Consider the following 24,648-nt stretch of genomic DNA (forward strand, 5'->3'; position numbering starts at 1 on the left):
CATACTTGGGCAGGTGCACCATGACTGAGAGGACAGCAACACAGGTTAAGCCCCCCCATGCTCAGATAATTACATTCTGGAACTGAGCGTTGTCCAGGGGTCAGGTGGCCAATTCTGGCCTTAGGGGCAAATTCTTATCATCCAGGTGGCTGATTTTTAAGTTAAATTACACATTTGCAATCCAATAGTCAAGCCCATTTCTAAGCAGCCTCGTAGCCTCTCAGCTTTTACCCCTCGCTGGGACCATGTTCTTAGCTTCAAACTGAGTGCCATAATGGACATGAATGTGTCCTTTTCATGTGTCACCTTCAGAGTAAGGGACCGCCCAAACTCTCCTCCCTTCCCCTTGTCAACACCTCCACACAGGGAGTGGGGCAATTTTGATGCAGTTGTGCAAATGTGTGAGCTAAGGATTTAGAATGACCAGGCTAGAAGGGGCCTGCCCCACATGGCAGGGCAGGTGGTCTGGCAGGGGAGTGATGGTTCACTTGTGAAACCTCAGCTGGTGTCAGGCAGCGACAACAGACTGGCAGCCAAGGGCTCAGCTGGTGCAGAGTAAGCGGATTAAGTGTGTTCACCCAGACGCCTCGGGGATGGTGGCCCCAGACTACAACTACAGGTGAGGAAGGTGGAGGGTCCCCAGTGCCTGGACCTCCACCTTCTAAAAATCAGGATTGAGATGTGGCTTTGAAATCAGAACACTGGGGCTCAAAGCTTCCCTCACCACTTGGTCAATAATTCAAAGCAAATGCGCCTCAGTTTTCTCATGTGTAAAATGAGAACGTTGAAGCCTCTCCCTCTGAGGGTGTGGAGGGAAGTAAATGCGGTGACAGCAGAGCACAGGAGCTGTCTGGGCTGAGCCTGCACACAGGCAGGCCGTTGTTGCTGCCATGACCACTGTCTTCCAGGGCAGGGTCTTCACTCTCCCTGTGAAGGTCCAGACAGTAAACATTCTAGGCTTTGAGGGACCTACAGTCCCTGTCACAACTACCACCCTCTGCTGTTGCAGGGCAAAGGCAGCTCCTGCAGTAGGTAGTCCAGGCTCTCACCTCCGCTTCCTGAGTGTGTGTTCCTGAGATATAACTGTCAAATAATGTTGTTGGCTTTAGGTGTGCAGCATAATGATTTGTTACATGTACATATTGTTAAATGATCACCGCATTAAGTTTAGTTGACGTCTGTCATCACCCATAGTCACACACTATTTTCCTTGTGATGAGAAATTTTAAGAGGTACTCTCTTAACAACTATCAAGTGCACAATGCAGTGTTGTTAACTACAGTCACCCTGCAGTACGTTATGACCCCAGGACTTGTTTGTCTTATAACTGGAAGTTTGTACCTTTTGATTATCTTCACCAATTTCAACCACCCCCTCCCTCACCTCTGGCAATCACCAACCTGATCTCTGTTTCTATGGGTTTCGGTTGATTTTGTAGATTCCACATATAAATGAGATCATGGGTATTAGTCTTTCTCTGTCTTATTTATTTCACTTAGCATAATACCCTGAAGGTCCATCCAAGTTGTCACAAATGGCAGGATTTCAATTTTTTAATGTCTGAATAAGATTCCATTATATACATACATATACACACATATACATATATATATATGTATGTGATGCATATATATATGATGCATGTATATATGATGCATATATACATATATATACACACATATAAGCCTATATACATATACACATATATATATGCTATATATATACACACACACACACACACACACACGTATCACATTTTCTGTATCCATTCACCTGTTGATGGACACTTAGGTTGTTTACATATCTTGGTTATTGTAAATAATGATGCAGTGAACATGAGGGCACTATTGTCTCTTTAAATAGTGATTACATTTCCTTTGGATATATTCCCAGGACTGGACTTGCTGGATAACATGAGAGTTTTAATTTTAAATTTTGGGGGAGCCTCCTTACTCTTTTCCAGAGTGACGGCACCAGTTTACATTCCCACCAATGTTGCACAAGTTTCCCTTTTCCCCACACCCCCGCCAGCACTTGTTATCTCTTGTAGTTTGATGACAGCCATCCTGAAAGTGGGAGGGGATATCTCACTGTGATTTTGACTTGCATTTCCTTGATGATGAGTGATGTTGAGCGCCTTTTCATGTACCTGTTGGCCATCTGTGTGCCTTCTTTGGAAAAATGTCTATTCAGTTTCTCTGCCCACTTTTTAAATCAGATTGCTTGTTTTTCGCTGTTGAGTTGTAAGAGTTCTTTATATGTTTTGGGTGTCAACCCCTTATCAGATATATGGTCTGAAAGTACTTTCTCCCCTTCTGTCTGTTACCCTGACCACTGCTTTCTGGATGACGGGGGTCCAGGCACTTGGGAATCTCTGCTTCTCACGTGTTTCCAATGGTGGGTGGGTGAGGGCTGTGTTCTGATGAAACTGTGCATAACCGTCAGTCACTACCCCTTCTGCTAGGAGGTGACTCTGAAGAGTGCAGTGAGGGCAGGGATGTTTCCCTGAAGTCATCATTTCGATGGTCATGTGCTCTGGAACTCACATCTTCTAGCCCGGATGTGATGGGGCAATTTGAAAAGGGAGGACCTTGCAGCTAAAACACTGAGCAGGTGCTCTTGTGTCTTATTGGAAGGACCTGGAGACCAAGTTGTGTGGAACAGGGACTCCTCCAGGTCACAAGACTCAGTTCAGACTTCTGGGATGCAGAGACCTGCTCTGAGCCACTATCACTGAGGAGGGAAAGGCCTCAGGCAGGAGGGAGGAGCTGCTGGGTTTCACTTGCCCTGCTTGTCAAGTATCAGCTCTGGTGATGTGTGGCACATGGGCTTAACTTTGGGCCTGTAAAAGGAGAGGTTCCTGGGGAAGGGCTGGCTTTTTCTTCTGATTGAGGTCCTACTGTGTGCCAAGCACTGCAGTCCTCTGAGTCAGGGCTGGAAAGCCAGGCACAGAGAGATCAGGGAAACTTTCCAGGTCACACAACATTAGGGGCATCACTAGGGTCTAATGCAGACCTGACACCCAGCCCACATTCTCTCTCCTTTCCCAGGACCATCATGATCCCACATGTCAGCATCACCCAGAGAGGCCCGGGTATGGGCACTGGGACCTTCCCTGACTAACATGTCAGGAGCTTTAGGAGGGAGGACAGGACACTTCCTGAGTCCATGATGCCCACAGGCTGATCTCAGCGAGAGGCCCAGCACACGCTCTGGGCCGAACCCTAGCTCTGTCCTGAGTCACTCTGTCCTCCCCGCCTCAGTTCTTCTGCCCATATGGGGCTGGAAACAGCAGCCACTTCACAAGGGTCGAAGGAACCTCCAGGATCCTGGAAGCAGCGCCCTCACACAGGGAGCACGGTGGGGTCAGCTTCCATTGTCTCCTTATCTTTTCCTCACCTCTTTGCTGGATGAGGAGTCCCAGCAGGGCCCTGGCTTGTCCCAAGTCTCACCCCAGATCAGGGTCCAGCAGGGGGTGGTGTCCAGGCTGGACTCTGTCCTCTACCCCTTTTGGGGACCCTCGTTCCCCGCACCTTGGCTGCCTGGACACTGTCTTCCAGGGGCCTCTGTGTGCTTCACCACGCACCTGGCATTCCCCAATTCTGGGCTATTCCAGTGCCCTCTGGCCCTGGGCCTCACACCGACTCCGTGCTGAGTGGAAGTGCACTGATGGACATGCTGGGCCTCCTGGACTGTCTGGGGGAGCCCGATATCCCCGTCTTGCTCATGGCCCAGAGAGACCAAAGTGGTGAGAGGGTGTGTCTCCATTCACGTGGATTTGCTCAGAGATTCTTAGCAATATGAGGGACAAAAGGATGACATGAACACAGGAGAGCGGGGTGGAGGGGATGTCAGCAGAGCATGAGGAGGGGGCGATCCCGGGCTGGTCTCATAACCCCCTCAGCCTTGGCTTTCTCCTCTTTAAAGTGGGACAGACTATTGTGAGGTGAGCGGGATCCTGACCCATGGCCAGACACTGTCCTACACGCCTAAGAGAAGCTCACTGACTCCTCGTGGAAATCTGTGGGGCAGGGACAGGCGCTATCACCCATTCCTGCAGAAGAAGTAACTGAGGCACAGAGAGGACAGGTGAGGTGACCACCCCAAGTTACACAGCCCAGGCCGTCTGGTTCCAGTGTCCAGGCTCATGGTCGGTGCCCACTCTGGGTGTCCCCTCTCCCTTCACCCTCCAGTGGGACCCACGGCCGCAGCCTCATCTCAGTGTGATTGTTCATGGGGAGCAGGGTGGGGGCACTGAGGGCCCCTTTCTCTGAGCACTGCTTTCCCAGGAGGCTCAAGGGGTTGGTTGCATTCACTGCTGGACCCCCAGGCCTGGCCCCAGGCCAGCCACCCTGCAAGGCCTGAATCAATGATTATTGAGTAAATACCTGAACATCTGCATGTACCTGCGTGGTGCCCCATTTCCTCATCTCCACAGCACACCTGGCTGCACGGCTGATACTTCTTGTCATCAGGCCTCTTCCAGGGAGAGTCAAGGGGACCAGAGCTGTTCAGCTGGGGACAGCGAGCCTCAGGGGCCCTGTGGCTGCCCCAAGCCTCTCCTGGCCTGTCCCAGGACAATCCACAGGGAGGCCCAGCCAGCTTCCAGGAACAGCAATGAGGTCCTCACCCCAGGGGTGTGGAGTAGGTGCTGAGTGACTCTGCATCTGATGGGGCCCTGGGGGTCAGGCTGCTTTCAACATCCATTCCAGGCCTACACCCCTGCTGGCAGCACGGAGCTGGTCATAAAGGACACAGGCCCTGGGGCCAAGGTTACAGCAGGTCCCTGCTCCCTCTCTGTGCCTCAGTGTCCTCATCTGTAACAGAGAACTAGTAACAGGGCCATGGAGGGGCTCACTGAGACCCTCCTCTGTGGCCTTGGGTGGACACTGCCCTCCCTGTGCCTCAGTGTCCTTGTCTGTAACACAGAATTAGTAGCATTTTTCTTAGCCCCTTTGGCACATTTTTCTGAGTCTCTTTCCACAGTGGGCCCAGGGCTTTCACAGAGCTCACAGACTTGGGAGATAATCAGAGTGGGGTCACAGCCCTAGTGTTCACAGCTGAGTCCAGAGGAGCTACAGGAGGAGTGGGAATCCAGAAGTGCTTCATGGAGGAGGTGAGATCTGAGCTGTGTCCCCAAGGATGAGCTGTCATCTAGCTGAGGACTGGCACTGAGCAGGACCCATGTACATGGTGAATGAGGGTGTGAATGAATGAATGGGCACCCCTCTAACAGAGAGTGAGGAGGGAAGACCCCCAGGCCAAAGCAGGAAACACAGAGCACCCTGGGGGAGCAGAGGGCGGGGCTGCAGTGTGATGCCTGCCTCACCCCTTATGGGTGTCTTGCCACCACTTTACCCTGTGCTCTGGTGGATTGGGAGCCTTTGTCTCTCCTCTGCTACAGTATCCTGCTCGTTATTCCCAGCAACACCCGCCTGTGTCACCTCATTGTCCCCAAGTGGACCTGGACCTGTCTTGTGGGAGATTGCGAAGAGGTATTTGGTGTGCAGCCCAAGACTGAAGTGGGAGTGAGAGGATGATAACGACCTCCAGAGGGGATCGTGGGCTGGGAGACATCGGAGGGGTGGGGAAGGCAGAGCCTCAGGGCAAAGTATCCTGCTAGTGGTGGCTCCATCCTGAGGGGTTTCACAGGGAGGAAGCAATCATGGGGTAAAGGCAGAGCTCAGTTTGGGGCACACTGACCTGGAATAGCTCATCACAGAGACGTCCAGAGGGGCTGGATGTAGGGGACAAAGGAGCCACTGATGTCAGGGTCAGAGCCTGAGACCCAGATGAGGTGGGGCGCTGGTGCAGGGGAAGGGGCTTGAGGATGTCAACATGTTCATTCATTGGGGTCCTCAGGGTGGGGACCTTCATGTTCATTTCACAGCCACCTGGTGCCTGACAGAGCTGGGCTTAGGGAGGTCACTGAGTAGACATGTGCTGACAACCTAGATTCTCCTGTTTCCACATAAAGTCCCTGGTGTGAAGCCAGCTGGCACTCTTCAGAGTCATACATCCTCATCCCTGGGCTCTCTGTGTGCCTAGAGCCCAGTGGCACCTTACCTCCCACTCCCCACTGAAGGACCCTTTGCACACCTGCATTTCCACAAGTTATAAAACATCTTCACTTGATGTGTGTTTACCCTAGGAAAACTCATTTCCCCAGGAAGAGAGGCCTCACATCCTTCCCTTATTAAACTGGTAAAGCATTTTGTTCAGAGAAGCCCCTGACAGATCTCACAACCAACCAGGTACTTGTGCATGAATTGATCATGCAGCCCCATCCTCCTTGTGTGCACAGCACACCCCCAATAACAGACTCCACACACCTACCCTTGGTGCTCATGCAGGCACCACTTGTCTGTGGGGCCCGATGTGGCCTATAGCAGTGTCCCTATTAAACTTTCCTAAACGCTTCTGAGACACTGCTAATTCTTTACCAACCCAAGTAACTAGCCCGCCATTGTGCCCACAGCACCTGAAACAGAATTGGCTAAATTATGCAGATTGATGATGCAGGTTAATTTCTATAAAGGTGAAATCAAGGTTTACAAATAAAAGCAACATACATACTCAAGGCAGGACTAAGAACTCACACGGATAACTAAGACCCTCCAAGTGCATCCCACTGTGGCCTCAGGGCCTTTGCACTGGCTGCTCTTTCAGCCAGTATCTCTCTCCACCTGCTTCTTAAACACCTCCAGGAATCTGCTCAAATGTCCTCCCTGACCTTATTTTTCTCCAAGGAAATTATCACTGCCAGACATTGTGTATATTTTACTTAATTTTCTCTGTGTCCCCCACCAGGCTGTCTGCTGCACTAGAATGGAGACCCGCCTGCTTCACTCCCTGCTGTGCCCCGTATCTGGAACCCGCCCAGCACACAGTAGGACCGCAGCGAATGTATGCCGGGTGTGTGATCACTGTAGGCCACAGGCAAAAGTCTTCCCAGCAGTGATGATAAGAGTCATTCATTCTCTACTTACTGAGCCCTACTGTGTGCTGGATACTGACCTGGGTGGGAGGCATGCAGTGGGTGAGACACAGTGAGCACACACAACATGTTAGGAGGGACACAGGATTGGGGGAAGTCAGGAGTGTAGGGTGGAGGAGAGGGCCGGGTGGAGACAGTGGTGGCAGGGGAGACAGAGAGGTGGGGCCCAGGTCGTGCAGGGCTTGATGGGATGGCTCCTGTGAGGGCTTTCCCTCTGGGCGGCGGAACCACGGCTGGGTGCGGAGCAGGGGCCCGGGTCCTGAATGCTATGCAGGAATTGAAGCAGGTGTCTGCTGGGGAGATATGTGTGGAGGAGGCTGTCCCTGTAGACTGTGCAGGCAGGGAAGGCTCCTCTGAGGAGGTGACATCTGAGCTGAGCCCTTGTATGGGCCGTGTTTCCATCTTCTGTAGACTGGATGTTTTCATATGCCCTGCAGGCCTACGCAGGATATGCCCTGTTCTCAGCCACCTGGACTTGGCCTCCTGCCTCCCTTGTGTGCCCTCCCACCACGGAAGGAGTCCTTCTAGATCTAACCCACTACCTCCTCCACTGGACTTGGACCCACACTGAGCCACTGTCCACCTGCCCAACTCACCCAGAGTCAAGTCCAGACACTTGGGGGAGCCCCTCCACCCCAGAACCCAAATCCCAGTCCTGCCTGTGAAAGTGGCAGATCCTATGGCTTTGGATACTGATTCCAAACCCAAGGCCCCCTGGATCCCTCAGACCTGATTCATGATGGCTCTGATTGAGCCCCACACGTGCTCGATTGGCAAAATGCCAAATTGGTATCTGGGTGTGCAGATGCAGTGGAGGTGGCCAAGGGAGATTTTGATAAACTCAATCACGCACACCAGTGTTGTTGCTTTCTCACGGGGTCCCAGGCCGGTTTGCTCTCTTGATAGGAGCAACGACAATCCACAACACTCTCCAGATCACTGAGACTGAGTGTGTGCCATCATCCATACCCCTGTCCCACATCTTGCACAGCCTCTGCTAGCTCAAATTTGGCAGCTCAGTTCTTGGTCTGGGAATCAATGGTGGGGATATTCTGTGCTGAATTTTTGAGTTCTGTCAGCCAAGCATCTGCTGTGCACTCTCCTAACACTCAGTGCAGTGCTTTCAATCCCATGCGTCCAGTCCGCTTGAGAGTGTGTGTCCAAGTAAAGCAGAGTTTCACCTTTGCTGCTCCTTCACCAGAGGCCAGGTCCTGCACTGGTTTCCACTTTCTACTTTGCCTTCTCCTCCTTTCAGGTTTTGGGAGGTCTCCTTCTGTCTTGGGAAATAAGAGGCCACTCTTCACCAAGTGTCCTGAGCCAAGGCCTGGGTGAGTCGCAGTTTATCTTGCTGTGGCCATGGCAGCGAGTAAGCGAAGCTTGCACTGGTTCTCTTCCAACTGGACATCGATAAATCAACACTTTCCAGACATAACTCACAGATATGTGATTCTTATTTAGCTCTTTCATCTGTACAGCCATGGTGGGAGGGATTGTCTGAAGACTCCAGTATTGACATCATGTTGATACCTCAGGTGCAGTCTTTCAAATGGTTAATGGAATTGATTTACGTATTTTGGGATTTGTATGAAAATGAAGTTAATCTTTGAAACATACTGAATCAAGCTACAAACCAGACTTGTCATTTTCAGATACCAGTTTGTCAACTCTAAGAGAAAAATAGACAGAAACAATGTAAAATAGCAGTCCAAAGTGGTGAAGGGGACAGGTGAACCCTTTAATGTTGATGCTTTCAACAACAAGAGCAACCATGATATGAATATTGGAACCATGAAATAACCACCACTCTGGATTTCCCTTGTGCATGTGGTGCAATTTCCTACCAATGACACGTACTGGCCAATGTTGGTAATTCAAGGGGCAACTTTTCTCTCTAGGAGAAAAGAAGGAAACTCAAACAATATATTTATATGTAGGCTTGATTCCAATAGCACCTAGAGGCATTATAGCTATGAGAAGACTGCTGCAGCTTTGCTAGTCTATGCAGAACCAGGTGCTCTTCTATCAACCATGAGAATATTTAATCATCCCATCATGTTTGGTAAAGCGATTTAACCAATCCAAGACTGAAACCCCATGATATCCTGCACCCGGGACTTGACTGAAGGGAAAAGACAATCCACAAAACATGTGTCCCTAAATGTCTATGGTGACTTTTACAGTTCATTTCAATAACTGACTTATAATAGCTACCTATACTGTCTTGAAAAACTGAGGCCTAATACATATTAAAGTTCAGTCAAAGATTCCCCTCACTTATCACACTCCCTTCACCCCAAAGAAGACATACCCCAGCATTTTCTGAATCTAGGGGAAGGTTACCATTTCAGGCTGTGATCTAAGAATTCAATTCCAATCTATTTTAATCGAGAGTAGTTGACCATGGAGGAGCTCACATTTGTGCACTGAATGTGAGTGTGGTTGAACTCTGATTCTAGGAGGGGCTTACTCTGCTCCTACTGGATTCATTCAGCCCAGGTGCTGATGCTTTGAAATGGATGCCTGAGTGGTGGGGAGGGAAGAGAAAGTGCTTGATAGCAAGGCACAACCCTGGGAGAAGGCTTACCAGGGCTTGGTGCTTGGTGGTATTAGCAGTTTGTAATTGCCCCTTGTGATATGTGGATTCTCATGACTTGTTCCAAGAACATGAGAGCTTTTATGATCTCTGCCATCTCTTCTGTTTTAGGAGTTCAGAAACTTGGACCCGTTCTTGGAGCACTGAATTGAGTACTTTCCTCAAGTGCACGTTGATCCTCCGCAGGTCTCTGCCAATATCAGTGAGGCTCAGTATGTCGAATGAATGAATTTTGAGCCTAGCATTCTATACAGAAGTCTCCATGACAGTATTCTCAATTGTAGCAGGACCACACTCATCAATGTTTTGCATCTCCCCTTAATCCGTGCATCCAGCATTTCCGCAAACTTCTCTTCGTGTCTCCCATAAAGTTGACTTCTAAAGGACTGGGAATGTCTCAGAGTAACTCAGAGTCTCACCAGTAAGCTGGAGACAGGCAGAACTTCCACTGTCTGACCTTTCAGGATCTGGAAACTGACCAGTGAACTCAGGCCATTGGGCAGCAGCAGTATCTCGAACTTACACAGCTTACAGAACAGGAGACATAACCCAAACTTCACATAGGGCAGTAGCCCTTCCATGACACTGATCCACCCACAGGGTTTGGCCCAGTTACATTGGATCCACCAGCCACAACAAGCCACGCGGAACACACCTTTATTCCACCTGGAATTCAACCGGTAACTGCCATCCCTAAAGGTAGCTGCATCTTGTCAGAGTTGGGGGAGGGGCTGCATCAGACGAGATTTTCCTAAGGTAAGTGCGTTTCTCTCCACTAGTGCCCCATGGTTCTTATATTCCATTCCTCTTACCTTATGTGCAGTTCTCTATACACAGCACAAATGGAGGAAGTATGTCCATGTTAACTTTATGGATTCACATGTCTTTAAACTCAGTACCCAAAGACCCACAAGAGGAATCTTATGTTTGCATCATATCCATTCACCCAGAATGCATATCTGTCTGTTGCTTTTCTGCTGAAACACCCACACTCTCAGAACATAGATCCATTTGTTTCATGGGAGCTGAATTTCCTAGAAATGAAACCAATCCCAATATACACTTTACTGTCTGTCTCCTTGGCTCCTACTGTGGTTTGGCAGAGCAGCTTGTCTTTGTTGTAGGCATATGCCATTTATTCTGTTCGTAGGCCTGAATATGACATTCATTCCTCCTGATGGAAAGCTTGTAACCCTATATCATGGACTATAGACCCATTTTATTGAAAATAGTCATTTGGGTTAGGTCACGATGTGCTCTTATGAATCAATATTTATGAATATTAATGCACGCATCTGTTTTCTAAGTTCAAGTGTGTTGTGAACATGCATGCAGCGAAACTGTGTCAGAGCATGCTGAATGATCCTTGACATCATTTTGAGTATTTTCTTTTGAATTTTCTTCATTCCTTCAGATATATGTCAGTCAACCGTATGCTTTTGTTGTGTGAACTTTGTTTGTTGTTTGCTTGTTGTGCAAACACATTACGCCATGTGGCACTCCGTTTGATTAAGAGAGTCATATAAGCTGATTCGGAATATAAAGTGCTGAAACTCACCTATGTTTTCCTGCTTCCTTCTCCCATTCTTAGGATTTTGACGTCGTCTTTGCTTACTTTCCGATTATTCTTTGCAAATGATTGCACCTCTTGCATTTCCAATGATGGTTCTCTTATTTCCAGATCATCTTCCTTGTTTTCTATTCTGGGAAGGATTCTCAATCTTTCTTTTAGGATAAATTTCGAACTGCTGAATTCTTTTACGATTGGCCGGTCTGTGAAATTCTCTACATTGGCCAGTATTGTAAAGGGCACTCTTGTGGCATAGGCTACACTAGACTGCAGCTTTTTGTCATGCAGAATTTGGCCTTTGTCTTGTCCCTGTTTCCTGTCCTGCAATGAATCTGTGGAGATATCAGCTGAAATCCCTCTGCAGGTTCTGTTGTGACAAAGTTGCTTTATCTAGGTGCATTAAAATCACTCGGTTGATCATGAACTTTGATGAATTGAATGATAATACAGGTGCTTCTATGTCTATTGGGATTCCGCCTTCTTTGGATGCTGTGACAGAGAGGGCAGAAGGCCCAGGGGCCCATGCTGAACCAAGGCCCCTGCACCCAAAATTATGGTCTGACTTTGGGCAAATTACACAGTCTTCTTTACCATGAGATTCCTCTTCTATCCATGAAAATAACTGCCCATTGCACACAGAGTTACTTTATAAAGGACCAATCTATGGTCTTTTGCTGTTTAAGTATTAATTTTTAAACCAACTACAAATTGGCTTGCATTTAAAAGTCAACAATCTGGTTAGCATGCAGGACTTAGTGTGTGACAACCTGGACTCAGATCCTAGTTCCACATCTGTGGGCAGAGTAACCATGGCCACACCTGTTAACACGTATGTTTCAGCCTTGGCACCTTCACCCATCATATGGGGCGAGTGGGTGCACAGAAGAGACCCAGTGACAGGCAGCAGGTCAAGCACACAGCATGGTTTAGGCATGCACTAAGGACTCAGTAATTGACCTGCTCACTCTAGTAAGGGCTGCACTTGGTAGGAAGGGACTGTCTGGCAGGTCCCCTTCTACCCTATGCTATGTGAGATCCATGCTGTGGGGAGCTTGGATCTGCTCACCCAGCTGCCCTCCCGGGCCAGTGACCAGGCTGCCAGCAATCACCAGCAGGGCAGGGCCAGGAGCTGCTGTGTGGCCCCAGGGCCTCACCAGCCCCCTAGGTTGCCACTCAATATGCAGGCCACAGTATGGGAAGGTCCAGCTCATGCTGGTGGTAGCAGCCGGGCAGAGTTGACAATCCCCACCTGCACCAGGTAGAGGAGGCACTCTGAGCTCCCTGATGGCACCGGCTGCTTGTCACACACCCATGGAGACAGAAGGCTGGAGCAAATCCTCATCCATCTGACAGATGTATCAGTTCCACCGAGTACAAGCACAGACAGTTACCAGTGAAGTTGCAAGAAAAGGTGACTGAATTCCTCTTATGTCTTCTGAGATTCCCAACTTCTTGACGTGAAAGAGTGTGTAGCGTTTCTCTGGAGCCCAAGCCAATTGTAGAATATTCAAAAACAAGATAATAGATATGTATACATTATTAAAATCAAAAACTTAAATTCATAAGAACAGTAGCTCTCACAAACAGAAACTATTCACAATTTCTATACTCTATATATTTCATATAACATTTTCTAAAATTAATTCAACCCATGTTGAGTAAGTATCAGCTTCATCACAGATTAAATATATAAAAACAACCCACAGCCAATGGTAGGAAAACAAGTAAGTGAATTGTGCTATACCCACATGATGGGCTGTTAGGTAGTTTCTAAATATTTTTCCACAGAGTATTTAACCATAAAGATACATCAGGGATAAATCAATATGCAAAATACAGCTTCAGGAGCACATTGTACAATTAGAACAGGAAATCGGATGGAGGGTATCCCAACTGTGCTTAAAACATTTATCGTGTGTCTAAGAAAAAGAGCTCAGTAGACTATACCAAAAAATTGTGGCACAGTCTTCTGGGTAGGTTTGTGGGTCACTCTATTTTCTTCTTTACATTTCTCCATTTTATCTAAATTTTGTACAGTAAGTGTAATTTTTATAATTAGGGGGAAAAAACTGCACTAAGAAACAGAAAAATTTGAACAACAACCTTCTCTGTGGGCCTGCACGTAGTGTGAAACTTGTTTCAGATGCACAGGGGAGGCCAGGAAGCAGGCCCACAGGCACAGGCCCTGATCTCGGCCTGAACTGACCTCTGAGGATGTGACCTCAGAGAAGAGCCAGGCAGGACCGCACAGCAAGTGGCACCAGAACGCCTCACACCCACGAGGGGGCAGTGTTCCGAGACTGGCCGAAGGGGCTGCGAGCACAGAGCATGCTCTGCAGGCCTCCTGCCTCTCCTCACCCCAGGACAAAGGGGACACTGGCAGGGTGCGAGGACAGAGGGGAAGGATTTGGCTTTTTCCTCCTGACTGTAGACACGTCAGCCTCCCCCTGCAGTGATTTCTGAACTCTGAGGTATTAAAGCACCAGCATATTAGTACATCATCTCTGCAACGTCCTGAAATAAAACAGTGACTATTTTTTTAACTGAAATAAGTGAATTGATTTTAAAAAAACCTAGTTTGCATTTTTTAAATTTAAGCCTTAGTTGATTTGCAAAGTTATGTTAGTTTCCAGTGTATAGCATAGTGATTCATTTATTGCATTTTTAAACGGAGCTTAGCACATATACACACAAAACTGTATTTGCACAAAAGATACTTGTAATACACAAAATAACAAACATCAGTATCAGGGGTTGCCTCCAAGAAGGGACCTGCAGGAGGAAAGGCAGGTCTGACTTCCCGATGTAACCCCCTCCAGATAGCTTCAATTAATTAAAAAAAAAAAGCTTTAAATAATACATTTAACTAGTCCATTTTACCAAATATATATATATATATATATATATATAGTCTTTTGAAGCCTGAATTAGAAATCACTTCTGTAATATTTTGAAAATTAAAACGAAAAAATGACATTGCAGAGCATCCTGCAAGTCAAGGTGAATAATCTCTCCTTTTTGGCTCTTAAATAATTTTTGAAAAACAAGAAGCAAATCCTCTCCAGCCTGATCTTGTCAGAGAACACAGAATCACCCTCCAAATGGTCATGCGCCGCACCCACTGATATCCAGATGACAGTTCAGAATGAAAGCCAGGAAGACCCTACTGGCAAAGTGACACCAGGGCCAAGCAGAGCCCAGGGACATCAGACGACTGCTGACACCCGACTGCACAAATCTGCTACTGCAAATTTCCAACTGCCAGTGCCACAGACACTAAGCATCTTCCATTTTCTCACACACCTGGGTTAAAAAGCTCTTGTTACCTTTGCTAAGTACAGGTATGTCTTCAAAAGTGGTGCTTTAATTAACAGAAGGGTTTTTTTTTTTTTTTTACTGTTTCCTTCACCTCAAATCAGGTTAGGCCCACAGACAGAGTAGAACTCGGTGCCCTGCTGATCACTGGGATAGTGTGAATGACCCCATCTCTGCTGTCAATGATGATTCCTGTTAATGTGTGTTCACCAACTTGTCATGATGTCCAGTACACAGCTAAGGCCAGCAGTGCCTTCACAAATACCACGGAGACCATCAGCATGGGGACTTTCTCAAGTGTTCCACCATCCTATCTTCAGGTTTGAGCAATAAGCCCTTTCTTTCTTACAGAGTCTGAATGACCTTTCCCTTTCCTACCTTCTATCTTCCTCCCAAATCCAAATTCCAAAGTGGACAACTAACATGTATGTTTTGTGCACTTAATCTGGAGGAGTCAACTCAGTAAGAGAAATCAACGCTTTGCTAAGAAAAGCCAGAGAGAAAGGAATTTTATTGTGGAATCAGGAGGTTTTAATTTCTAATCCACTGGTTCCCAGTGTGGGTCCACAGGTGGATTGCAATAAGACTACTTGTGGAGACTTTAGAAAGACAAAATACTGGGCCTGGCACCCAGAAATTCTCATCTGGCAGAACCAGGATGGTGGTTCTCAACCAGGGGCAATTTTGCCCCCAAGGAGCATCTGGCAACATCTGGTGCCATTTCTCGCTGTCACACTTGGGGGAGGGGAGGCTGGTGGTGGTGCTTCCCCTGGTGGGTCAAGACCTGAGGTGCTGCTAGACATCCCACAACACACAGCTCAGTACCTGCCCCTCCCACGAGGACTGCCCGATCCAAAATTCTGAGGCTGGAAACCCGTGGTCTGATATAAATTCTGAGAATGTGTATTTTGAAAAAAAAACTTTTGAGGAGACCTTGCTGCATAGACCACTTTGAGAACCACTGGGCCACTGTTTCCTAAAGTGTCTCCTATTCCATGGAACAAAAACAGCTTAGGGGTGGGGGAATATTTCTGGTTAAATTTGGAAGTGGTGGAATAAACAGAGTTTTCTAATGCAGGCATTTTCAGAGCCTTTAAGACATCACTGTGTACTGAGAATCACCACACAGAGGACACGGCATGTGGAATCTTCCAAGTTAATCATCTATGCAACTCCTCCTCTTTTTTCCTACAAGTAAGGGAATAGAATATGCAGGAAACATTTTGGAAAACAATTTTATCATTTAGTCCCCCAAATTTCAGTCAATTCCCTTATACAGAGTGGCAGATACATTACACCTAAAACCAACAAAACCCCCCACGAAGAACAAGCAGCTTCAGGGGAAGTTCTGCAAACTCATGGAACCACAGGAGCTCAGATCCACAAGGGGCAACCCTTGAAAGGCATTTATTTTGTTTTGTTTTGCTTTGTTTTAACAGATTCTATAGTATATTTTCTTTTTTATGATCAGAAGTAAAAGAAGCCAAAGAACCACACCTACATCTTGATCTTGTCTCCCTGAGGATACCTGAGATTTTAATGAATGTAAACAGACAAAAGCTGGACAAACTCTACACCAGCAGTAAAACCATAAATCACAGAACTTGCTCTGTACAGTGTTTGAGCTTGGACCAGAATGGGATGAGTTCATGTGCTCTTGAGTGCATGGGAAAGGAAACCACACCACACAATCTTACAGAGGCCTCTAGAATCACCATTTCTTCCACAATAGACAACTAGGGTCACTTGAGAATCACGAAAGTCTCTTGTCCTTACCTGAACTGCAATGTACAGTCCTGGTACATTAAATAATTTGAACATAATTTCTGCAAGATATTCTCTATTTTCTGGTGTATTCAGTGGAGGTTCTGTCTGTAAGGAAACATTCACTATATTTAGCGTTCACCCAAATTTCATGTAATTACATCAGAACCACAAAAACTTGATCTAAAAGCATGTTCATTAAGATTCTGTACAACTCCTTAATTTGACAGACAGAGTATACCCAGAGTGATTGATTAAACATATTTTGGCTGTGGGGTTTAAAAATCTTTGAGAAATCAAACCCTCTCTAAACACTTCTGCTCTTACTAATCGACCCCAAAACAAGAACAAGCTACAGAGAAGGAAACTCCACCTCGGATAACAGAATGCCCAAACACCGTGAATCTGAAGAGACGGGCAGTGAGCTGCCAAGGGCAATAACAACCCCACCGAGACCAGATGAGGGAGGACAAGGAAAGGGAACACCAGGGACTTCAGATACCAGGTAATATCCAGTTCTCCAGAGAAGAGCAAAAGCAGAGAGCCCTTGCTTGGAACCAGAGCAGTCTGAGCAGCACAGCTGCAGAAGCCTCACTCCACAGGCCCTCCCCTCAGAGCACAGGAGGCAAGGTGAGAAGTTACACCTCCACCATCTGCTGTGAGAAACACAAGCTTGGGACAGAAGCTGCTTCACCCAGACGCTGCCCGCCACCCAGCCTAAACTCGCACACACAGCCAGTTCAGGAAGAGCTCCCCTCACTCAAAGATGAGGAAAGAACACAAAGAGACTAGCCAAACACCATATAAAAACACTCATAGAAAAAGAGAGGGGAAAGAGAAAATAGGAAAAAACAAATGGCAGATAAAAACATGTACCCCGAAAAATATAAAAATAAAGCAGATGAAAATCATGACATAGATATCTGAATTTTTTGAAATGTCTATTTAAAATAATAAGTATTATCTAATAGGAGGAAATTAACAGGATTACAGAAAGATAAAAATAAATAAACATGCTTTTTGTCATTCAGCAATATGTTGAACATTTTTCCATGTTAATAAATATGGATTTACATCACATATTTAAGCTGGAGGAAAAAGAGAGAAAACAAAGAGAAAAAAAAAAGAAAGGAAAAAAAAATCTAGGCCTTTTGACAAAATAAATAAATAAATTAAAATCCACATTACCCTTTGTTACATACTGAGCTTTGTGTCCCAAAACTCTTATGCTGGAGCTGCAACCCTCAGGTGACTGTGTTTGGAGATGAAGCCCCTAGAGGGGTAATCCAGGATCACTGAGGTCACAGGACAGCATTAACATCTCTGCAGGAAAAGGCAGAGGGATCAGGGAGCTCTCTCTCACTCACACACAGAGGAAGAGCCACACGAGGACCTGGTGAGAAGGAGGCCGTCTGCAAGCCAGGAAGAGAGATCTCACCATAGACCAACCATGATGGCACCTTGATCTCAGACCTAAAGCCCCCAGAGCTGTGAGAAAACAAATGTCTGTTGTTGAAGCCACTCAGCCTATGGTGTTTTGTTAGGCTTATTGAGCAGAGCAACATACTCTTATAGCAGGAAAAGGGCAGCCTGTCTCAGCCATTGGCACAGCTGCATGCAGAACACTGGGACACAAGGGGCCACATTTACAGACTATTCTGGCAGGAAAATATGACCCCAGAATTCTACATCTGGCCACATTGCCAGTCAAGTCTTTTGCAAAAACAAAATATCTTTAAACATACAACTTGAGAGAATTTGGTTTCTATGAACCCTTCATGAATTAACCATCAGACAATAAGCTTTAGCCAAACAATAAGAATGCACAAAGTACAGCCAAAGACTTACAGTGAGCAAGTAGTCCATTTAAGATGTAGGGATAAATACTTTTCTGGGAGAATCTATAGCTATAGAACAGAATGTAAATATTATAAATTAAAACAACAGGAATAGTATCAAGTTGACAGGCACAGATGGAAAGGAGGAAAATATAAAGACACTGATGCCCTTGTGTCATGGAATCAAAAGATATTGTTTTCTTGGTAGAGCAGCAGAGACACCAGTAAACATAAAGTCACAAACATAAATATCAGAGTAAATTCACTAACATAAACAATCAAAAGCAGGTGATAGAAGAAAGGAGGGGGAGGTAAGAAATGTGGACATGTACCAACTTGGTCACTAAGCACAGTAGGAAGTAATCATCTCTAAACAAATACAGGTAAATATCTTATGCAAAAGTACAGTTATGTTAAAATATGTTTTACCAATTATCAGACTAATATGCACCCAACAGAAACCAAAGAGAAAGTCAAGCCTGAGTTTTAAAATATCCATACATAAATAAAACACACTAAAACTAGAAAGCGCAGCACCAGAAAAGCAGCTGGGACCACACATGCCTGCCACACAGACCAGGCCATGCCAGCATGGGCAACAGGAGAGCTCCAACTCCAATCAGCCCAGCTACATCCCACCTTCGATTTTACCAAGTTTGGAAAGTGATTTCCTCTCTCCATGCATAATTAGCTCTGACTTCACAGAAGTCTAAACAAAGTGCTCATCGCATGGGGCATGTACTCAGTGAAAGTGCATTATTATCACTAAAATCATCAGCATGTACCAGTGAGAAACTCACCTACTGAAGAGAAAGTCTCTGAACTAAGACTATGAGACAAAATCAAATTCCATTGTCAAGTCAAGGGACATCTAAACCAAGGTGCCTCAGAGAGGTGCATGGTTGTCACAGCTTCCAAGATCAGAAACAACATAACTGCACATAACTAGGAACTGATTACACAGATTAGGTCACATCCATAAAATGTAACACTTTGGAGCAATTAAAAAGGATGGGCAGTGTGTCTGCAGATATGAAACAATATCTACTATAAATTTGCTACATGAAAATAGGCCTCTCCATACATACACATTCTTAAATATACTTCTGTATCTACAATATTTTTTTAAAAAGCAAGGTGTATGAGGGAGAGAAGTGAGGAGCTGTTTATGGGCACAAAGTTTCGATCTTGCAAGTTGGAGAAGTTCTAGAGGTCTGTTACACCATAATGTCAATGTCGGTAACATTACCAAATGATACATTTAAAACTGAGTTAAGTGGGTAAATTTCATATATTTCAAATTATAATTTCTAAAATTTTTAAAGTAAAAATCAAAATGTACCTTAGTATGTCTATTTTGTTACCATTTTATGAAACAAGTTTATGTATAATCCATGGGCCTGCACATAAGTATTGCTGGTTAAGCACCAGTAAAGTTGGTTTCCTCCAGCAAGGGGATCTGGAAGGCAACACATAAGTTGGAAGGAGACACTCTTGCACTGGGAATCCTTCCTCACCTTTTGAATTCTGTGCTGTGTGTATGCTAACTCTTCAAGCAAATAATCTAATCTGGTTATCAACTAGCTGGGGGCTTTAGTTTATACTCCTGTCTGATACAAAGCTCAAACATCATGCCCCAAGTAAGTTTTAATTACTCTAATTAGAATCAATACACTCCCTGAATGGGAGAGAGAAAGCAATCTTAAGACATAGACAAGAAATAGTAAAGTCATCAAAAGCAGATTGTAAGTGATATAAAAGTCATTCAACAACACATTACTTATTTTATTGTGCCTACCTCAAGGGGCTGAGATCAAATTAGTTAATACCTTAATGTTCCCAGTACACATTTAGCACTGTGTTAGTGGTTACTATTTCAGATTTTTGATTTTTAGTTTTCTTTCATTTAAAGCACCTGAAGAATAGCTGTGGATTCCAATATTTAGGTTACAGTAAATCTCCTTATGGCACCTCCTATCAACCTGAAAAACAGGCCTAATAACTGCCTACCTCACAATTGTCTGTGGGATTAAATAAGTGAGTGAATTCATGCAAATACTTGGTGGGGAGAGGGCTGGGCCCTTAGCAAGGGCTGAATATATCAACAATCAACTGTAATATCAACAATATATCTCAGACCAGAAGAAACTGAATGTATTAACTCCAGAGACCTAGAGTCTTCTCTTACCTTGAAGAGGAATCCAAGTACCTTAATATGTTAATTTTATAAACATAACATTTAAACTGATTAGAGGGGTAAATAGGATGAAGAGAGGAAGGCTAGAAAGGTATGCAAAGTGGGAGCATAGTCATGCAATGTTTCCTTCCTGCCTGGCTTAAAAAAAAAAGTGAGCCTATAGAAGACATTCCAACAAGAAGTAGATTAACCCTGGCTCTGGATTCTTCCTGGGTTTAATTTCAGTGTCAAGTGATGTTCCAAATAAATCCCAGATGAATGAAAAATATATATAAACATCAAAGGAAAGTAGGTCTACTTACATAAAAATTTACAATTATAGATGTTCAAAAACATAACCTACAAAAAATCAAGTGGGAAATAAAGTATCTGCTTATGACAAAAACTTCTTATCTGTTATATGAAAGAGTTCACACCATAAGCAGATTATGGCCATACATATAACAGAATATTATTCAGCCCTAAAAAGGAAGGAAATTCTGACACATGCTACAATGTGGCTGAACCCTGAAGACCTTATACCAAATGAAATAAACCAGTCATGAAAGGACTAATACTGGATGATTCCATTTATATGAGGACCCAGAATTGCCCTTTTGCCCTTTTGAGAATGAACGTCATCCAGAGCCGGTACCCTACAGGATGCCACCTTTTCAGATTGGCTTCTTTCAGGGGGTCGTGTGCACGCAGAAACTGCCCCGCCTGTCTCCCACAGGTCTCTCGGCTCCACGGGCCCCTGGTTTCCTTTTTAGAGCCAAATCACATGCCGTGGCACGGACCTAGCCCGGGCTACATGTCCCTTCACCTCTTGAAGGACGCGTCTGTCTCGGTCGCCTCCACGGTTCCGGCAGTGATGAAGCAGGCCCCTCCAGCCCCCACCCCCAATCCGCCCGCCGTCCAGGTCCGTCCGCGTTCAGGATTCCGCGTGGACGGAGCCCCGAGGGCTAGGCCTCAGGGTGAGAGTGGTATGGCGGGTGGCACACTGCCGGGTCCAAAATCCGGAGGATGCCGGCAAGGAAGGTCGCCAGGTCAAAGCCTTCCTTCCCTCCCTCCGTCTCCTTAGGGTGGATGGCTGGGCCCGTGAAGTCAGAGAGGACACGAGACACGTGGTGTGAACCGAGATTCCCAAGCCAGGAGACCTGGTGGAGGGTAAAGGAACGAGCTTATTGGGTGGGGCGGGGGGGGATGGGAGGGTTCTTGGGACTGCAGCCCAGGAGACACAGATGCAAGAAAGAAGCACTGGAAGTGTGTGTCAGCAGACGAGCCCACGGGGCAAGTGGAGACGGGGAAACGAAAGAAAACACACCGCAAGAGCAAGGCGGGAACTTTGAAACGACCAGGCTGCAGCTAGCAGCTGCTGGCAGATTTGTTTTGGAAACCGGTTGGTGGCGCCCTTGAGCTTGATACAGTTCTGACCACTCATGCCCCCCCTCCCCCCATTGATGCGGGTGTCGGGACCCAGGGGAGGCCACCCCAAACATGTGTGCGCCTCCGTGGCACACGGATAGGTTAGAAATGAGAGTGACCGAAGAAGCCGAGGGGCCAGCAGACGCAAGAGGGACCGGACCCTCAGACTCTTCTTTCTGTCTCCCTGGAAGCGGGAAATCAATCACTTCCGTGGAGGGCGCCCTCCCTGCATCTGGACTTAGGAAAACACCCTGATCACCCACTCAGAGCCTTCAGGCCCCGGAAGCCTAGAGAAACCGACCAACCTCGTGACTTCTTTCAGGGGCTTCCCCCCCAAAACCCAAACTCCGTCTCGATTCTTCACGGACGGGTCACCCAAAACCAAAGTCTCTCAGCCCGGTCCATTCCGCACAAAGGGCTGATTTCTTGTCCTAAAACGGAGAAAAGCTGCCTGCTTCGGGGCCTCATGAGTGCTTGAATGAAAGACAGGAGGTTCCCTGTCGCTCCTGCTCAACGATCCTTCTGGGGCCCATTTTTGGATCAGTCCAGCCCCGAGGACTCAAGATGTGTAGAGGGAGGGGACAACGTGCCCCTCCCGGAGACAGGACTATGTCTGCAACCAAGTTCCTCCCACTGGCCGTCCAGCTCCACTCTGGAGGACTGAATCCAGGTTCACCTCGTTTGGGTGTTTCGTTTTGTTTCGTTGTGTTTGTGTTTGTGTTTGTGTTTGTTTTTTGATTAATAGACTTTATTTCCTAGAGCAGTTTCAGGCTCACAGCAGAATTGAGCAGAAAGTACAGAGCGTTCTCACATAGCCCTCCCCACCCACACATATATCCTCCCCTCCCCTCAACATCCCTCATCAGGGTGGCCTCTTTGGTAAACCTGATGGTCCGACATGGGCACGTTATTATCAATCAAAGCCCATAGTTTACATGACGGTTCACTCTTGATGTCGTCCGTTCTATGGGTTTTGACAAATGTAGAATGACACGTAGCCACCACTATGGTATCCTACAGAATAAATTCATCGCCTTAAAAAATCCCTCACGCTGCATCTGTTCATTCCTCCTTCCCCCCCTCTCCCCAAAACCCCTGGATACCACGGTCTTTTGATTGTTTCTAGAGCTTTGCCTTTTCCAGGATGTCCTTTGGTTGGAATTGTCCAGTTGGTAACATTTTCAGACCGGTTTCTTTGATTTAGTAAGATGTCTTTTAAGTTTCTTCCATGTCTTTCATGGCTTGATAGCTAATTTCCTTGTCTTTCTTTCTTTTTTATTCATTTCTTTATTTTTTAATTTTCTACTGCCCGTATATTTTTCAGTTGACATATATGTACTGTTCATTGTTTCCAGGAAGGTTTAGCGCTTTAGCTTTTTAAACTTCCATAGTTATCCAAGGAAGAAAGCCAACCGCAAAATAAGAATGAATTCAAAAAGATACATACACCCTGCTATTAACAGCAACATCATTTATAATTGCCAAGATACGGAAGCATCCTAAGTGCACGTCAATATTGGAATAGATAAAGAAGAGGGGGGACACACCCACACACCCACAGACACACATACTCACGCGTGCCCACACCCACCCACACACACACACACACACACTCACACACGTAATGAAATACAATTCACCCTTAAGAAAGAGGGATATTTTGCCATTTGTGGCCCTTCCTTTCCTTTTTTTTGTTTTCCCCGCTCCACCTTAAAAACCAGAGTTTTATTACTGGGATAAACAATTCCTTTGCGTCATAAACAGTAAAATGCTTAGTAGTAAACTTATTCGAGGAGGTTATGTATACTCCAGAATCTGAAATGACACAAAGAAATGGAAAGCTGTCTTGTGCTCTTGCATTGGAAGAATCAATACGATCAAAATGGCCACGCTACCCAAAGCAATCCGCAGGTTCCATGCAACCCCTGTCAAAATACTCACGACATTCCTCACAGAACTAGAACAAACAATTTCAAAATTTATAAGGAACAACGGAAGACCCTAAACAGGCAAAGCAATCTTTCGTAGGTTTCCTCTCTCTCTCTTTCTCTCCCTCTCTCTCTCTCCCCTCCCTCCCTCCCTTTCTCTGTCATTTTTTGTTCTCTTTTCTTAGGGTTTGATGACTTGAGAGGATCCTTTAACATTCCTTGTAAAGCCGGCTTGATGGTGCTGAAATATTGTAGCTTTTGTTTATCTGTGATACTTTTGATTTCTCCCTCAAATCTGAACGAGAGCCATGCTGAATAGATTATTCTTGGCTGTCAGTTTTCCCCTTTAATCACTTTAAATATGTTGTGCCACCCACTTCTGGCCTGTAGAGTTTCTGCTGAAAAATCAGCTGATAACCTTACGGGAGTTCCCTTATATGTTATTTGTTGTTTTTCTCTCGCTCATTTTAATATTTTCTCCTTACCCTTAAATTTGGTCAATTTGATGACGATGTGCCTCGGTGTGTTCCTGTATGGTACTCTCTGCACTTCCACCTCATTTGGTTATTTAAAGGATCTTCAGTCTGTTCAATGCATAGGAGAGAACTTCCAAGTGTATTTCTTCTCAGTTTTATGAAACAAAGAAGGACCCAGAAAACTGGCAAAACATAAATGCTCTTCTATTGGGTTGAGCAAAGACAGGCCCTGTCCGAGGAGGGGGGCCGGTGCTGGAGGGTCGGGAGGGGGCGGTGGAGAGAAGGATATAGATCAGCGTTAGAGTGTCTGCTTAGCATGCATGATGTCCTGGGTTCAGTCCCCAGAACCACCATTAAAATAAATAAATAACCTAATCAAACCCATCCCTCTCCTCCCCCCCCCCATAAAAAAGAAGGAGAAAAGAGTGAGAGACAGAGACAGAGACAGACCATCGGGAAAAGTAGATGCACGAATACTTCCAAGAAACAGGACAACATAAAGATAATGGAAGAAATGCTGAACAGCCACGGGTGGTTGGCACAGACCCATAGCTTCTAGGGTC

The 24,648-nt window shown here is 46.0% G+C and overlaps 1 long non-coding RNA gene across 1 annotated transcript; it reads left to right on the top strand.

Annotated features, from left to right (window-relative positions):
- Positions 1-3,857: 3,857 nt before the first annotated feature.
- LOC140694432 (uncharacterized) lies at positions 3,858-17,150 on the top strand. Its single transcript, XR_012070072.1, has 7 exons — positions 3,858-4,089; positions 4,987-5,193; positions 5,405-5,495; positions 6,811-6,915; positions 8,253-8,325; positions 9,702-10,346; positions 15,554-17,150. It is a non-coding gene; the product is annotated as an uncharacterized lncRNA (long non-coding RNA).
- Positions 17,151-24,648: the final 7,498 nt, after the last annotated feature.

This window comes from Vicugna pacos, unplaced genomic scaffold (assembly GCF_048564905.1).
Source record: "Vicugna pacos unplaced genomic scaffold, VicPac4 scaffold_21, whole genome shotgun sequence".
In the NCBI taxonomy this organism is placed as follows: domain Eukaryota; kingdom Metazoa; phylum Chordata; class Mammalia; order Artiodactyla; family Camelidae; genus Vicugna; species Vicugna pacos.